Consider the following 13,828-nt stretch of genomic DNA (forward strand, 5'->3'; position numbering starts at 1 on the left):
GGACTCTCTGCATGGCCTATGGCCCCCGACACTGGGATGGGGGCTCTCTGCATGGCCTATGGCCCCCGACTCTAGGATGGGGACTCTCTGCATGGCCTGTGGCCCCCGACTCTAGGATGGGGGCTCTCTGCATGGCCTGTGGTCCCCGGAACTGGGGTGGGGACTGCATCAAACTACCTTTGCTGCTTTCTTCTTCAGAGTGGTTGGAGATTGGGCATTGGCGCGCGCGTGTGTGTGTGTGTGTGTGTGTGTGTGTGTGTGTTTTCATTATCTGCCCTGGCTGATCCTGGATCCTGCTAGTTCTAATCTTTCTGCCTCCACCTCCCTGAGTGCTGAGATTACAAGCGTGCACCAGGCATCCATCCGGTTTACCCATCCGATTTACACGGTGTATGTTTTCTGCAGGCAAAGCAAACACTCCATCCCACAGCCATGGTCCTGGCCTGTTTCAGAAAGGGGGTGGGGGGAGAATAAGGAAGTGCCCTCAAGAATTGGCCGGGGCTCCTAAGGCCAGGGACAGTGGGGCAGCCTATAGCAAGGACGGCTGGCTGGCACCGTGATGCCAACTAATGATTAACTTGTTGTGGGATGAGTCATTCCTCTACGCTGGGTGAAGTTTTCGCCGAACTCTTTCAATTGCGAGTTTTCCTTCCTCCTCGCTGGAGGCTGGAGCCCGCCCTTCTGCGGAGGGCGCTTGATCGGCTCCCCTTCCCTATCTCGGGTGATCGGGTTTTAAAGCCAGGCTTCTTGGAATTGCTGGGAAACGGTGGCCAAGCCGGGTGGGAACAGGAAGTGAGCTTGCTCCAGGAGCCGTGGGCCCGGCGGCGAGGAGCCTTCGAAAGCAAAAGTTAGCTCGGCCTCCGGCGGGCGGGAGTCGCAGGTCTTCTTCCCCAAGCCGCTAGCCCGGGTCCCCGGAGCTGTGACCGGCGGGAGAGCGCCGGAACTGTGACCGCTCTGCGATTAGGTGAGTGCGGCTCTGCGGCCTCGTTCCACTCCCACTAGCCGGCCACGCGGCTGCTGCTCCGGTGGCGATCTCGCGTGGGGCTTCCCGACGCTTAGCCACCGAGGTGCTGCCCGCGCCGGCAGAACCCTCGGCGCCTTCCTCTCCAGAAAGCCTCAGACAACTTCTTAGGCTTACTGTCTTTTTAACTAGACTCTGGATCCTGGAGCTGAGTTAATCACGCGCTGTTATCACTGTGTGGAGTCCTCTCGCCTCTGCTGCATGTCTTCCCGCGTTTTATGCTCTTCCAACCCTTAAAAGACACCGCCAAACCCGGGCACCTTCAAATTCTCTCTCCATTTCGCCCCTCCCTCAATCTGTTTTTTCTCCCTCTCCCCTCTTTACGTCCTCCCCGCCCCCCACTTCCTTGAGCTTTTAAACTTCTGATTTTCCTGCCGGTCACTCACTCTTGTAACTACTTGAGACTTTAAAGCTATTGGTAATTACCATTTCTTATAAATTTCTTATTTCTATTTCTTAGTTGTTGTTTTTTTTTTTTTAAGGAAGTCCTCTATGTCCCTTCTGCTTGGTTAGCTCTCCGTTTCTTTAAAACATGATTTATTTCCATTTCCATTTTATGTCTATGAGCGTTTTGCCTGCAAGTATGTATGTACACCTGGTGTGTACGCGCGCGCGCCCCCGCTCCTGTGCGCGGTGGTGGGTGTGGGGTGGGGTGGGCACAGATCCCCTGGAACTGGAGTTCCAGATAGTTTAAGCCACCATATGGATGCTGGGAACGGAGCACAGATACTCTGCAGAAGTGGTAAGGGCTCTAAACTGCTGAGCCATCTCTCCAGTCCCAACAAATCTGTTTTTATGAATAAGGGAGTGATCCAATTAGGATGACGAACACTCTCGTTTCTAACGAATCGGCTGCGTCTCTTCACCCAGGATGGAGAAGATGACCCCATAACACCAGGTCGTGCAGCTGGTGTTTGGTTCTGCACAGTAATGCCACAATGAGAAAATCAAATCCCGTTTGCGGTTTAATCCAGTCCAAGAAATAACATGACTTCTTCAGCAGCCTGTATAGCAAGGCCACTTCACCCAATTCGGCCTGCCATCTTTTTTTTTTTTTTTTTGTGAAGCTTCCAACTTGAAATTTTTTAATAAGAGAGTGGACATCTTCTTGCTTCATTCCGTATTTCCCAGGTTTACTGGCCCACTTAAATATGGCATCTGATGCATTTCCGCTTTGTAGAGTTTCTTTTTATTGGTGACATTTTCGGGCAGTTGTATGGTTCAGGTATTACCGTGAAAGCTGCAGTTGCTGCCCTCAGGAAGCTCATGGTCTTGGACAGGAAATGCTCACAAAATGCGGGCCCAGAGCTGGGGTAGAGGTTGTGTAGCAACCATACTAAGTCCTGGCGTGGATTAAGACACAAGCAGGATTTGAGTCTGTTTGCTGTGGCCTTGCCCAGGTTCTTGGGCAAAATCACAAGCCGGGGATCGCCCTAGCCCAGCCCTCTTGGAGGCCGAGGCACTTTGGGACAGGCCATTCATCCTCTCAGCTGCCAAATCGGGGTGCTTTACTCTGATAGCTTCACCCTATGGTGGGTAGCAGCAAGCGGTTTCAAAGTTCTTTCTCTTCTTTAACACCTGTACCCATTTTAACTAATTCCCAGCAGGGAGCTTATGTGTTTGATCATTGTTTGGTTCACATGTCCTTGGTGAGATTGCTGTAGGAAACCTTTCATTTTAGAGTTCTTTAAGGAGCTGTGACTCGGAACTTTCGAACTGGGACCAAAGAGAACACCCGTGTTTGTAACAGAGTCTGCTGTGGCAGTCGGATGTCCTTCAAAAGCTCAGGACTTCAGGCCCATCAGAGGTGTTACCAATAGTTACAGGGTGAAAACATTGTAGTCATATGGCTACAATGTAACCCAGAAACAGCTTTAAAACCCCCGAAAAATAGGGGCCCAGAAGTGGAGGCACCGCCTTGAATCCCAGCACTCGGGAGGCAGAGGCAGGTGGATTCCTGAGTTTGAGGCCAGCATGGTCTACAGAGAGAGTTCCAGCACAGCCGGGGCTACACAAAGAAACCCTATCTCGAAAAACAAACAAACAAACAAAAAATCCTGAAATATGGAAAGAAAGCATTTTGTTATTGTCCCATCTGTATTTCTTACTTCGACTAAAACAATAAGGCTTTAGTGGTAAAATGATTATCTAAAGAGTTAACTCTTCCTGTCCCATACCCAGAGCCAAAAGTCCTGCCACCCCTCAGGCCTCTTTGTCAGTTGATTTAATTTTAGAAATTCATCCATTTCTTTTAGATCCTAGAGCCGGGAGGTGGTGGCGCACGCCTTTAATCCCAGCACTCGGGAGGCAGAGGCAGGCGGATCTCTGTGAGTTCAAGGCCAGCCTGGTCTACAAGAGCTAGTTCCAGGACAGGAACCAAAAAGCTACGGAGAAACCCTGTCTCGAAAAATCAAAAAAAAAAAAAATCAAAAAAATGGGGCTGGAGAGATGGCTCAGAGGTTAAGAGCATTGCCTGCTCTTCCAAAGGTCCTGAGTTCAATTCCCAGCAACCACATGGTGGCTCACAACCATCTGTAATGGGGTCTGGTGCCCTCTTCTGGCCTGCAGGCATACACACAGAATATTGTATACATAATAAATAAATAAATAAATATTTTTAAAAAATCAAAAAAATAAATAAATAGATCCTAGAAGTGAGGTATAGCCATGGTTTTTTTTTTTGTGTGAATTTTTGTAAATTTCATAGTTATCAGTTGTAATGTCTCCCTTTTTGCCCCTCACTTTATTAATCTGGGTTTTCTCTCTTCTAGTTAGTAGGTCTTCTTTATCTTTTGTTAGTATCAACTTTGCTTCTTCCATTCTTTGTGAATCTCTTTTTGGTTTTGTTTCATTAATTTCTGCCCTGACTGAAATCATTTTTCCCATATGTCTTAGTTACTATTCTGTTGCCATGAAGAGTCCCCATGAAAACATCTAACTGTGGGGCTGGCTTATAGTTTCCGAGGGGTTAGTTCATTATCATCACCGTGGGGAGCATGGTGGCGGGCAGGCAGGCGAGGCAGTGGGGCAGCTGAGAGTTCACATGATCCACAAGTTCCAGGCCAATGGAGAGTAAGAAATAGGGCTTGCTGTGGGCTGTTGAAACCCCAGAACTCACCCTGTGTTTCTCCCTTTTCTAATTCTTCTCAAACAGTTCCAGTTAACCGGAAACAAGCATTCAAACAAACAAACAAACAAACAGAAATTGGCCCTGAGGGTCATTATCATTCAAACCGTCACACCTGGTATAAGCTTGTCCTGGTTTTCCTGAGGCCTTAAGGGGTTGCTATTGTCCATTTGATCTTTGACCTCAGTGGAGCCAAGAGCTGTGCTGGAGTCACATGCAGGAGGCAGGCTGCGTGGAGCTGCCAGGAGCTGCTAACCCAAAGAGTTGCTTCCGTTTTTAAGTCACTCTGTTGGGGCTGCCTTAACTCAGATGCTCCCCCCCCCCCATCTACTGATAAGAATGAGGTATTGAAGTCACCCACTTATGGTGCTGGAATTAATTCATGACTTTACCCTTAGCAGAATTTGATTTATTCATACACCAATGAATAAATGTCCTCTTGATGGATTGTCTCTCAGTCCGTATGAGGTGACCCTCTCTGGACTGAAATCTGATATTTGAACAGTGGCACTGGCTTGTTTCTGAGACCCCTTTGCTTGGACATCCGTTTCTACCTGTTCACCTTTAAGGCAGTGTTTGTTATCTTTGAAGTTGAGGTGCATTTTTTTTGGCGGCAACAAATAGATGGATTTTGGTTTTGGTTGGTTGGTTTGTTTGTTTTGATTCAATCTGCAGTTTGTGTCTTTTGGTTGTGGTACAGGGATCACTAGTATACAGAATTATTATCGAAAGATTCTGCCCAAGAACTGTGTCCCATAGTTGCCAAATGAGACCTCGTGAAACTAAAAGACGTCTGCATAACGAAGGATCTGTTAATTGGGCAAAGGGACAGCATACAGGATGAAAGAAAAATCTTTACACACCGTTTATCTGACAAAGCGTTAGTATCTAGACGACACAAAGAAGTAAACGTGTCGGCCAGGTGGTTGTGGCACGTGCCTTTACCCTCAGCTCTTGGAAGGCAAGCGCAGGCAGCTCTCTGTGAGTTCAAGGCCAGCCTGGTCGACAAAGCAAGTTCTAGAAAAACCAAGGCTATTACACAGAAAAACCATGTCTCAAAAGATCAACAAAACAAGACAAAACAAAACAAACAAAAAAAAGAGAAAGAAAACAACTAAAAATGTAAGCGATAAGAATTCAAATAACTCGATTAATAAGTGAGTCAATGAAACGAACAGGTGGTTCTCAGAAGATGAAATGAAGGCCCAGGAATTGGCAGAGGGGGCAGAGGCACTTGAGACGGCCTTAGTTCCTTCCCTAGAACACACACGATGGAAGAGGGCCGACTCCGGAAAGAAAGTTCTCACTCCTATGAGTGGAAAGAATGTCCCTTACTCTCAAATAAATAAATGAGTAAGTCGTTAAATAAATGGTAAAAAAAAAAAAAAAAAAAACAACTCACAAATAGCTAAAAGCAATGAAACAATTCTCCACTTCCCTAGCCATCAGAGAACTGTGAATTAAAGTACATTGAGATTCCATTTTATCCCCATCAGGATAGCAGTCATTAAGATAAAAAATGACCACAGATGCTTGAAAGAAATTAGACAGAAGGCAGAAGGAACCCGTAGACCCTGCTAATGGGGATGCAAGCTGGGCTAGCCTCTGGAAAATCAATGCGGAGGTTGTTCCAAAAACTTAACAATAGATCTTCCGTGTGACCCAGCTGTATCTATGCTCCGGATTCTAAGTCAACATATCAGAGAGACACTTGTACATCCATAGTTATTCACAATAACTAAATTATGGAACCAACCCGACCATTAAAAACAGAGGAATGGATGAGGAAAATGTGGCATTTTACACACACACACACACACACACACACACGCATGCACGCACATGTAGTAGGAGTCTGTTTGCTTGCTCCTGGCTGCTCAGCCCCAAAATAATCACTCAGAAACCGTATTATTTGCAATACTGTTTGGCCAATAGCTTAAGCGTATTTCTGGCTAAGTCTTATATCTTAATTTAACCCATCTCTATTAATCTGTGTATTGACACGTGTCTGTGGCTTACTGAGTAAAGTTTTGGAGTCTGTGTCCGGTGGGGCTACATGGCTTCTTCTGACTCCACCTTCTTTCTCCCAGCATTCAGTTTAGTTTTCCCTTCCTAGCTCTACTCTTTTGCCTTATCACAGGCCAAGACAGTTTCTTTATTAACCAATAGTATTCACAGCATACAGAGGGGGATCCCACATCCCCTCCCTTTTTCTCTCTAAATGTAAAGAAAGGTTTTAATTTTAATATAGTAAAATTACATATAGCAAACAGGTAGCAAGCAAGAATTACAGTTACAATATCTATATCTACTTTATCTCTTATCATAACTAAGGAAAACCATATATATTCTTCAACTCCATCAAAGACTCCAGAAGGATATAATATTACCCAAGTAAACAAGAAGTGCATTGTAAGCAACTTCCAAAATTCTAGTATTGACAGAGAGATCTCTCTGCCTGAAGAGTCACCCAAAGTTCTTCTGTACCATTGCATCCATCTGTAGCCTACAGGCCCATATTATCCATCAGACTTTTCCACAAAGCAGGAAATTTCAAAGACAGTTCTGCTTATATTGGCAGTTTGTCAGTCACTTTCTTCTGTGTCCTGAAGAATGTCTGGCAGACTCTTTCATGAATCAGGGACCCCGGAAGATCGTCTCACCTTTAGGCAAGTTTAGCAGTCATTTCTCTGTGGATCCTGAATGTCCAGTTAATCAGGCAGTCCAGACAAGAGCAGTTTCTTGCCCAAATGGCTAACCAATTCCACAAAGAGCCTCTTTGATGCCCATATCCTCTTGAAATAGATTGGTGCTGCCAGGAGCAGATGTGCCTCATTGTCATAAAAAGTCCTAAGTTCTTAAAACATTTTAAATGCCATATTCTGAAGGTCCCTGAAAGATTTGAAGAATACATATCTAACTGAAATGTATCTCTATATATCTAGAAAACCTAACATGACTACAAGCTTGACTATTTTAGATGATTATCTATTAACTTATATTTCTTAATTATATATTACGTTTTTAAATGAGTTGCACAAACGCAATACCTTAAGAGCAGAAATAGACATATAACAAAATTGACCTTAAATTTGTATCATTAAACCAAGATCAATACCAATGCAAAGTATTTCTCTATATCATGTGCGCACGCACGCACACACACACACACACACACACACACACACACACACATTTTCAACCATAAAGAACAGAGTATTTAACTACTTATTTAGATATTTAAAATATTGCATAAAAAATAAAATTCCGCTGGGTAGTGGTGGCACACTCCTTTAATCCCAATACTTGGGAGGCAGAGGCAGGTGGATCCAGCCTGGTTTACAGATCGAGTTCTAGGACGGCCAGGGCTACACAGAGAAACCCTGTCTCCAAAAACAACAACCAAAAAAGTTATATTATTTGCAGGACAATGGACAAAAACGGAGATAATCATCCTTAGTCAACCGAGCCAATCTCGGAAAGACAGATGTCATCAGCTTTTACCATTTGTGGTTTGTAGATTTTATTTAGTCACATAAACTCATGAATTTGACATGAAATGTAGAAGTGAAACTTTCTTGAGACTTGAGGCGGCAGAGGGACCGACTGACACAGTATAAAGGAATATACTCAGCATACAATGTATCCATGCACACAGTTCGACCAATCTTACCTAGGCCAGCCCTCTTCCTCCTGCCTACGCCCTGCCAGGAGAGCAGGAAGTACAAACCGCCCTACCCTCCAGCTCTCGCTTGCCCTCTGCCTGCCACAGACCCAGAGAAGGGGCTTGGTAGCCAGGCGCCTTCACCGAGGACCTCTGGGGGGTTTGTTTCTGGTAAGGTCAGCTGGGCTTTTAAGGGGAAGGATCTTGATTCTAGAACTTTCTAGGCTTCTGGGGGCCATATGGCTGTAGAGGGATTCAGGATTTCAATACTGAAAGGGAAATCGGGAGCTTTTTCTGTGTGGGTAGCTGCCCTCTATCTTCTGTCCCCCCACTTCCTGGATGGATGTGCTTCTGGGTGTTCCTTGAATGGACCTTAAATACAGCCATCTATTTGAAGCCTCCCCCTTAAACGGAAACCAAAATTTAAATTTCAGCTGACTTGGCTGCTCCATCTCCTGTTCTACTTACTGCCTCTGAAACTACACATCTTCTGATACATACATGCACACCCCCAAACACGAACACAGTCTTAGCGATTTGACTGTGTATATGATCTCCAGTACTGGGAATTGAATCCAGAACCTCACATGTGCTGGGCACGCATTTTACTGCCCTGAGCTACTTCCCAGCCTGCCGTTCCTATTAAAACCGAAAACAGAGCCGTCCCGAGAATGGAACAATAAGGAAGCACAGATTAAAAACTCAGAAATCTGTACCAGCGGCGAGATTGGGGTGAGGTTAATTAAGCGTCTTACAAGGGAAGTTATGATTACATTCAATTAGAAAATAATGGGTCTGGCTATACATTTTTATTGAGGTTTGGGTGACTTGGCTGGGCAGTTTCGAACACCTGCCTGCTGGGGCTTGTTGATTGTGTGTGTGGGTCGTTAGGACCAGGGGAGGGAGAGCCTAGTTAGAGCCCTCACCCCCTTTCTGGGAGCAGCCTTGCCCCAGGGGAGGCAGAGGCAGCACTAACAGTTAGACTTGGCTTGAGATATGCTTTGGAAGACAGGTAAACTTTTATCCCTGGAAAGTTCTAGCAAGTTTCATTTCATGTCCCCCACCCCCACCCCGTCTTGGAGGTAGTTCTCTAAACCACCCCGGAGGAGCCTTTCAAGGATTGCAGTCGACAGGCGTGTGAGGCTTAGGCAGAGCCGCAGAGAGTCTCACTCTAACGCAGTCTGGTGTTTGCTAAACTTTTAATATTTCTGGAAATACCGATTATTTGAAAATGTATTTATTTGTCTTTCTCTGTTGCATCCAATAGTAATTAGTATAAGATCATATTTTTTTCTGAGTATGTGTGCATGTTTGTGGGTATGCATGCGTGTGTGTGTGTGTTTGTGCGTGTTTGTGGGTATGCGTGTGTGTGTTCTTCATGTGTTATCTATCTTGGGTCTTTGCTGGCTTGACGCTCACCAAGCAGCCGGAATAGGCAGGCTGGTGTTAACGAAAATTTCAGACTTTTAAGGTGTGTGCTGTTGAAGCCCTTGAGCGACACATGAATCTGCGCCCACATCTGGCGAGGCGATCCAGTTGTGACCTAGTGCGATAGTAAAATGAAGGCTGTGGCAATCGTGTCTTCAGAGGCTGCTAGTCAAATGTGTTAAATGTGTGCTGCTAGGGAGGCTTCTGAACACGTGTGTGTCCTAATGTTTGCTTACATTTAAATATTGTCAGTCGTGCATATGTAAACATTAAATGTTCTTATATATTACATGGTGCAAATATATGTGTCGGGATTATTATTATTACAGCAGTAATAGGATATACACATGATGTGACAAACTTTTCAGATTTACTTATGCCCACATAGTTGTGTAGAAATGTGAATAAATTTCAGTATAAAATGCCAAATGTGACCAGAGAATTAATAATTTTATTTTTATTCTTTTCTACCCTTCCTCTGTGAGCTGTTTTCAGGAGCAGAAGAACATAACAAAAAGTATTATTTAAACAACAGTAACAATGTTAATTCCCCGTGAGTTCAGGCTACCAGTCTAGGTTCAATAAGACAAGACCACAGAGTTGTCCCTTTTCTTACAGAGCAGGCAGACTAGCAGTGGTTTTTATGGTCTCCCTCTCTCTGGTTTTTCGAGACAGGGTTTCTCTGTGTAGCCCTGGCTGTCCTGGAACTCATTCTGTAGACCAGGCTGGCCTCAAACTCAAGGAGGTCCGCCTGCCTCTGCCTCCCGAGTGCTGGGGTTAAAGGTGTGCGCCACCACTGCCCAGCTCATGCTCTCTTAAATTCCATGAAACTGATTGCCTTTTGGGTACCATGACTAAAGAAACGTGCGACCTAATCAAAACCAGCCAAACAGGACTGAATGTCGTGTACCACGGAGTGCCCTGGGAAGCTTTGATGCCTGTTAGTAGTTATGTTTGATGGGAAAACTTCAGAAGTCTTGTTACGTTGTTGCAAAGGTGATGAGATGGGTGAGCTGTGACCGGCACAGGGGCCAGGTACCAGTCACATGACGTCCAGCTCACTGTCATCCTGGCCTCAGATCTTAACGGGCGGGCCGTTTCATTCTGTTTTTCTGTCAGGAAACGCTGTTTAAAGGGCATGAATGTGGGAAGGGACTTGTAAGGAAGAGGGAGGGAGATGGAGTGGGAGAAATATGAGAGGGTGGGGGTGCCGAGGGTAAACCTATATACATATAGGAAATTGTCAAAGAGCGAGCTTAACCAATTAAAACAATTAAAATAGAAGAAAATGCTGTTGGATATGTGACACCTGAAAAGGCTAATTAATATAATTTCTTGATCTTGTATTACTTATAGGGAAATATTCTAAGGAAGTAGGAGTGCATTCAGGAATTTTCACTTTCATATCTGCCTAAAATTAATAAGGCCAGCTGTTAAGAGCCCTGGGTGCCCAGAGGACCTGGGTTCAATTCCCAGCACCCACAGCTCACAACTGTCTGTAACTCCCAGATCTGACACCCTCACACAGATGGCATGCAGGGGAAACACCAATGCACGTAAACTAAAAATAAATTATTTAAAAAATTAATAAGGTATGGTTGTGTGGATTATGTCCATATGGTAGCTATACCTTATGGACATTAAAATCCGTGCTATAAAGAAAAAAGATATCAGAATGTACTTTCAATATTATTAGTGGGAAAATAAGTATGAATAAAAACATTTGGTAGAAGCCAGGTGGTGGTGGCGCATGCCTTTTATCCCAGCACTTGGCAGGCAGAGTCAGGTGGATCTCTGTGAGTTTGAGACCAGCCTGGTCTACAGAGCGAGTTCCAAGATAGCCAAGGCTACACAGAGAAACCCTGTCTCAAAAGAACCAATATATATTTATTGTTATAATATTTATATATTAATATTATATATTTATTATTTTCTACCAAATACACATATATATGTAAGATATTACTAGATGTTTATCTTTGGTTTGTGTAATTAAGGGTAATTTTAATCATTTATTTTTCTTAATATTTTTCTAAAACAAATAATTATTTTCATCAGAAAAATTAAAAAGAAAAAGAAGGAAGTCTTGCCTCTTGTGGAGTTTTCCCTTTTAAGTGGGGTTTTTAACAGAGATTAAACTTCTTTTTTTTTTTTCTGGTTTTTTCAAGACAGGGTTTCTCTGTGTAACTTTGGAGCCTGTCCCGGAACTAGCTCTTGTAGACCAGGCTGGCCTCGAATTCACAGAGATCCACCTGCCTCTGCCTCCTGAGTGCTGGATTTAAAGGCGTGGGCCACCACTGCCTGGAAAGATTAAACTTCTTTAAAATGTTAAGGATGTTTTGTCTAATGCCAGTAAATAAAGCTGGTCCTAAGTTAGGGTCTTTAAACAGAGGTTTAACTTAGGTTCAGGTACATTTAGAAGCGCTAATACGGGGTGTAAACTACAAACCGCCAAAGTGCAGAAATGTAACAGAAGACCACGCTGTCACTCCCGCCGCTGTCATTCACGCCTCTGTCCTTCCACGCCCACGTCCACGATTCCACTCTCCTTAGACAACACAGACGCTGCTTTGTGTGCGGGTCAGGGCCCTCTGGGAACCCACAGGTACACACGCCCACATGAATGTACCCACCAATACCCTCTGTAGTTCACACACAGCCAGGCATGGTTTTCCCGTCATTTTCTTTTTTTTCTTTTTTTTAATTTTTAATTTTTTTTTGGTTTTTCGAGACAGGGTTTCTCTGTAGCTTTCGAGCCTGTCCTGGAACTAGCTCTGTAGACCAGGCTGGTCTCGAACTCACAGAGATCCGCCTGCCTCTGCGTCCCGAGTGCTGGGATTAAAGGCATGCGCCACCATCGCCCGGCATTCCCTCATTTTCAATAGCGGAGCACTACCTGCGTGAATGGCCGGGAACCCTGATTGACTGCGGACTATGTTCTCTTGTCCAGCAAGCCCGCCGTGTGTTTATTGTACAAGTTTTGGCTTTGAGGTCATTTACATTTACGTATGAAAAGACCCCTGAAAGTTAATAGGGTTCAGGCTGCGCTCTACACTGTTTATGGTGAAATTACCCACCTACGTGGTTTAATTTCCACCCCCATCACGTGGTCAGTTCGATGGTTGAAAACTGGCTTCTCATTGTGCTTGTGGTTTGCTTTTCCGTAAGAGAAGTTGAGCTTTTTTTTTTTTTCCTCCGAAGAGTGTAAACTGTTGGTCTTTCTCATCCTTCCTCACTTCCCCAGATAAGGTCTCTCCGTATAATGGTCTTGGCTGTCCTGAAACTCACTTCTTTGAAGAACATTCAGAGGCTGGTGCTGCTTCCTGCCCTGGACTACTGCCTTTAAGACACGAACACACCCAGGCAGCATTTCTTTCTGTTTTCACGTTCTCTCTCCTCCCTCCCTTCACCTCCCCTTCCGTGTTTTGCAAGGCTGAATCTCACACTTTAGTAGCTGTAGCCGTTAAACATAGCCTGATATTTACCATGCTCCCTAGATGGCCTCCAACTATGGGTAATTCTCCTGCCTCAGTCTCTTGACAGCTGAATTCTATGGACAAACCACCACGCTTGGCTTCCAAGACAGCATTTTCATTCAAAAAGATAATATCTGCATATATCACCCTGAACAGCTATAGAAAAGAAGGGCACATTCCTGTTCTCACTCCTTCATCCTCAAGCCCTGGTCCTTCAGGCCACACAGGGGACAATATTTATCACGAGGTTGGTACATCTGCTTGAGAACTTCCCGAACTTTCCTTTTAGTTTTTATAGACTATCTCTGGAAAAGTCTACTGCATTGTTTTGAATATTATTGAAAAGCAGATGTATATTTTTTTGTTTTATTGTAATTTGTTTTTCACTTTTATCAACACATCTTGGATGCTGTTTCAGGAGATGGGATGTTGTGGTAAGGGCCGCGTGCTATGTGGCCGAGTCCGGCAGGTCCGCCGTTGGAGTGCCTTGAGTTGTTCAAGGCTGCATTCCACAAATGCGCTCAGTTGAACGTGTGTGTTTCTATAGAGAAAGAATTATTTTTGTAGGTTTATTTTATTCTTGTGTGTGTGTGTGTGTGTGTCCATGTGTGTGTGTGTGCGTGTGTGTTTGTGTGTGTGTGTGTATGACTGGAGGTGCCTGTGGAAACTAGAAGAAGGTGTCAGGTCCCTGGAGCTGGAGTTATAGGTAGTTGTGAGCCACCTGATGTGGGTGCTGGGAAGTGAACCCACTTTTGCAAGGGCTTCAAGTGCTTTTAACTGCTAAGCCATCTCTCTGGTCCCATTAGGAAATTCTTAGTTAAGAAATGGAATTATTAGTTTGTTCCTTCGTGTGCCCAACAGTTCTGGTTTGTCGTACTTTGAACATGTAACTGTTAAGTGCTGGCCAGGTTTAAAATGCCGTTCTTTAAACACACACACCACCACCACCACCACCACCACCACCAACAACAACAACAACAATAGCAAACAAAACACAAAACAGAACAAAAACTCCTAGTACACTTGTGTCTCCATGCCTGTTTCTTTTTTTTCAATAATTTTTAAATTTTATTTTATGGTATGGGTGGGTTTTCTTTTTTTTTTTTTTTTTT

The 13,828-nt window shown here is 44.4% G+C and overlaps 1 protein-coding gene across 2 annotated transcripts in view; it reads left to right on the plus strand.

Annotated features, from left to right (window-relative positions):
- Positions 1–601: 601 nt before the first annotated feature.
- The window catches only part of LOC121444834 (caspase-8-like), a 35,943-nt gene continuing 22,716 nt past the window's right edge, over positions 602–13,828 (plus strand). Inside the window, exon 1 of one of the 2 annotated variants that reach the window (XM_041646735.1) lies at positions 602–964. The gene's annotated coding sequence lies outside the window, so the exon portion shown is untranslated. Of the gene's footprint in view, positions 965–7,897; positions 7,984–13,828 lie in introns of those variants that run through there. The other variant, XM_041646736.1, reaches the window with a different exon arrangement.

Source organism: Microtus oregoni, unplaced genomic scaffold (genome assembly GCF_018167655.1).
Source record: "Microtus oregoni isolate MIOR12 unplaced genomic scaffold, Mior012 000144F_ref0000341, whole genome shotgun sequence".
Lineage (NCBI taxonomy): Eukaryota > Metazoa > Chordata > Mammalia > Rodentia > Cricetidae > Microtus > Microtus oregoni.